The sequence below is a fragment of the Buceros rhinoceros genome, unplaced genomic scaffold, assembly GCF_000710305.1.
Source record: "Buceros rhinoceros silvestris isolate BGI_N320 unplaced genomic scaffold, ASM71030v1 scaffold34002, whole genome shotgun sequence".
In the NCBI taxonomy this organism is placed as follows: Eukaryota; Metazoa; Chordata; class Aves; order Bucerotiformes; family Bucerotidae; genus Buceros; species Buceros rhinoceros.
Genome location: NW_010397747.1, coordinates 9,968 through 13,873, shown reverse-complemented (window position 1 = coordinate 13,873; position 3,906 = coordinate 9,968). Strand labels below are relative to the sequence as shown.

Here is a 3,906-nt window from a genome sequence, read left to right as displayed (position 1 = left end):
CACCTCGATTCCTGCTGTACATTTCAGTCAAAATGAATCTTGCAAAACTAGTGGGCTCTTGTATTATCTTTCTGTGGGTGTTTTTGTTTGTTTGTTTCTGTGAAGAGGGAAAGGCAGAAGCTTGCACTCCACACCAGTCCGCCATTGGCAAGTACTGATGGTGTGTCCGGCTCCTCCGTATTGCAGCAGCCTCTTACTGCTGAGCTTGTTCAACACAGCAACTCTTCCTTCTGTTTTCTCACTCTTCTGTTTAATTGTGAATTCCTGTCTCTAACTGGATAAAAGTGAACGAATTCATCTCTGTTTGAAAGGGATAACATAAATGAGAAATGCATCATAATGCAGGTCAGTAGCCCTGGAGAGGTGGATGAGGGCCAGTTCACCTCGCGGTGCTGTGATGCCTCTTGCCCTGACAGAATACACTGGGCTGTAAGGAGCTGTGTTTCTGCTGGACACACGTGGTTCTTCTGCCAGCTTCCTCTGGGAGATCCGGGGAAATACCGTCTGGAAAATCTTAGGGAACTCCTGAGGAGCTGCCTAACATGTTATCTAGCCTGCAGAGAATGGATGCTCCTTTGCTTCAAATCCTTTCAGTGTTTTCTTGTAAGTCAGTTTTACTCTTGCGTCTTCTCCTGTTCGTAAACACCCTTCTGGAGGCAGCCAGGTGTAGATGTAGCTGAGTTTAGAGAATTAGGATTTTGAGTGTGAGAGCAGTCCTGCAGTGCTTGTGCAGACAAAATCCCTGTTTGCCTACAGAATGATTTGTTGAGCCTTCAGTAAACACTTGGGTCCTCTTATCTTGTTCCTAGTGCAGTGACATAAGGGAAGAAAGTCATTCATACTGAAGTTTGCCCTGAAGATTCACTTGATACGCTTAATATGGATTAGGCGGTCTTTGAGTCATCCTGTATCTCTTTCCTTTAGTCTGTATATCTTTAATCCTTGCTTTACTGGCTGCTGGGCCACTTGATGCCCCCGACGTACAGATTATGTGCACTAAGTGTTAAGAATGTTAACCAACAAGTTAGAAGAAGGATATCCAGAAGCTAGCATAGAAGAGGGGAGTAGGTACAGGAATACCACGTCTGCTAAACAGATCAAAGACACCAGCTGCATGCTAATCCTGTTTGATAGCACTTAACCAGTGTTCATATATAAAACTCCCTGGTAGGAAGAGGATGGAACCTGTTGTATTGTAAAGTCCAGCCCTCTGTCATAAGAAACTACCTGTATGTTGCTTCTAAAAGCTGATCAAACTCCATCTAAAGCAGTTGTTTCCCACCTCTGCTGGCTCTTGGGAGTCTGACTGGCAATTTCGGTTCTCTAGTGGTTTTCTGATATCTGGTTTCCATCCTACCTGGTTTTTAGGACTCATTTCTGTGCCAGCATTGTTCATTGGCCTACTGAGAGCCTACCTCTTCCTAAGGTTTTTAGCTCTAACCTGGTTTTAGATGTTTTGATGGGTTGAATAAGCCAAGATCATTGTTTTGTTTCATGCAGTAGGTTCTTTTTCATTTGTTATTCGTAATGGTTTTTCTGCCTAGGAAGCTAGGCATAGCCTGACTGTCTTCACTGGCTTTTGGCTAAAATTTTTTTGGTGTGATTTAATTCAGGTGCACTCCCAGTATATTTTATGTCTTGAGTGTATTTAACGGAAAGAGCTTGGCCTCCTCTCCCATAAAAACCCCAAACTTTTCTCCTAATCATATAGCGGAGCTCTGTACAAAGGAGCATTAGCAACCGCGTGTCCATTGTCAGTCCTGTCCCTGTGTAGACCTGCCCTCCCCCTCTTTCCCACCCACCCTTCAAATAAGCAAAACAGCTCCTGGGCTCAGCGATGTGCCAAGAGTGCAAGTAGCAGGGAGAAGAGCTTCGGGGAAGAGACTCCTGGTATGTGTTGTCAGGTCAATGAGAGACCACAGATGGACATGGAGGGTTCTCAGCCGAGCCCGGAGGAGGAGGGGCCATGTGGGATGATCTGTCTGAAAACTGAAATTACATTATAATAATACCAGCTCAGAAATCACAAGCTTGCAGGAGCTGCCAGTGTGGACACAAGAGAGCTGTGTCACTGTATGTTCTACTGCTAGCAAGCAGTTGTTTTGAAACGGATGTGCTACTTGAGGACAGATTTGGGTTTTTCCTTTCTTATTTATTTATTTTCTTCTAGAGAGGGAATAGTAAGTTGACTGATTGTTAGGTGCCTGATCCTATCGCTCTGCTGTGTTGTTTGTTTGTTTGTTTTGCTGACATTGTTGAGTTTCAGTCAAGGGTACTGCTGACTGTGGCAGAGAAATTCGGAGAGCCTTCCTCGTCGTACGTAAATTCCTGTGATCAGCAAGTGACAAAGACCCACCTGTTAGGAGTTTTCTGAGTAAAGTTACAATCTATTGGAGTCTGGCAAGACGGGAGGGAAACACACCTGCCCAGTGATCTATCCACTACATGTAAAGCAGCGTCTGACTGCTAAGAGGGTGCAGTGAATCAGGAGAATTCCTTCGTATTAACTTCAAAGGGACATACCCAGAATCGAGATTCTGTGGCTGACATACGCTGAAATGAAATATGTTGGTATGTAAATAGGATAAAAACCTTGATGTCCCGTACAGAAACCAGACCAGTGGTGACTGACTCTATACCAGGTTGTGGGCAGCCTCCTGGTTTGGGCAGAGTGGCCGGGTAGCTGGGGGAAGGAGCTGTACACAAGCTCCACAGAGAATTATAGAACCAAATAGCATAAATCTTGCTGTTGATCATCATCAAAACCATCAGATCTGTGGTGGTGCTTTCCAAGTGGAGGATTCCTACATACAGCCTTGGTAAAAGCGTGGCCGGGGAGCTGGGGGAAGGAGCTGTACACAAGCTCCACAGAGAATTATAGAACCAAATAGCATAAATCTTGCTGTTGATCATCATCAAAACCATCAGATCTGTGGTGGTGCTTTCCAAGTGGAGGATTCCTACATACAGCCTTGGTAAAAGCAGCAGATCCTTGCTCTGTATTTACAGAGAAAGTAAATGCAGTTGAAGTATCTCGAGAAATACGTACTGCTTTCTGCAGAGCTGCAGCTGTCGGAGAAGGCGTTTGGATGCAAACGCCATTGCAAATTGTTGGTGTTTTTACTAGGTGATGCTGGGAATGAAAAATCTGTTTCAGGAGTGCTGCTTTTGCTTTCTTTCCTTCTTCCTTTACAAGCAGAGAATTGTTTGCAGTAGGTACCTGATCAGAGTAGCAGGCAACATGGTGCATGAAGTTACTGCGTTTCTGCTCTCCTGCTGGTGCCTGCGCAGGATCAGGTGCCGTCACCTCTTCCTTTCAGAGGCGGGTTGCTTTCGAGTGCTGCTGGTAGGGCTCCTCAGGGAAAGGAGGACATTGCTGTGTGCTGCTAACTGCGGCCGCAGGAAGCCTCCGTGAGGATGATGTCATGGTGAGCTTGGGGCCCTGGCACGCTGATGTCTGTGAAACACCACAAGGCTCTTGAACAAAGGGCGATACGGCATTCGTGTCCCTGTGCAGCCTTAAGCGCTTGCTGAGCAGGTAAACCTTCCGGAGCAGTTTCCCCGTTTTCTCCCCTGCTTTCGCATGTTTGTGATTTTCCAGAATGTTCACGCTTTGCAGCAAAATCAGCTGCTCCTGATGTCCGCCTCAAGGAGATGTTTTTTAAATCTCTTAGGTGTGGAACGTTCTAGTCGATGCTGAGACAGAATGCCTTCTGCTGGTTTTGCAAACGGAGGACGACTATCAGCGCCCATTTTGTTAGAATAAGTAAACTTGGGAAGTGCCTCTTGTCGCTCTGTTCCCCTGTATCATGAGGTTGTATACGGGGTCGCGTGAAGATCGGTGCTCGCAGAGGCGGTTGAAATCTGTCGATTTAGGACTGTTAATGAATGTAAGGTTGTGGATCG

The 3,906-nt window shown here is 46.0% G+C and overlaps 1 protein-coding gene across 1 annotated transcript in view; it reads left to right on the top strand.

The window, feature by feature from the left end:
• RFX7 (regulatory factor X, 7) overlaps positions 1–3,906 on the top strand; it is a gene marked incomplete at its 3' end in the record, with an annotated part of 24,366 nt that overhangs the window by 10,500 nt on the left and 9,960 nt on the right. The window lies entirely within an intron of this gene.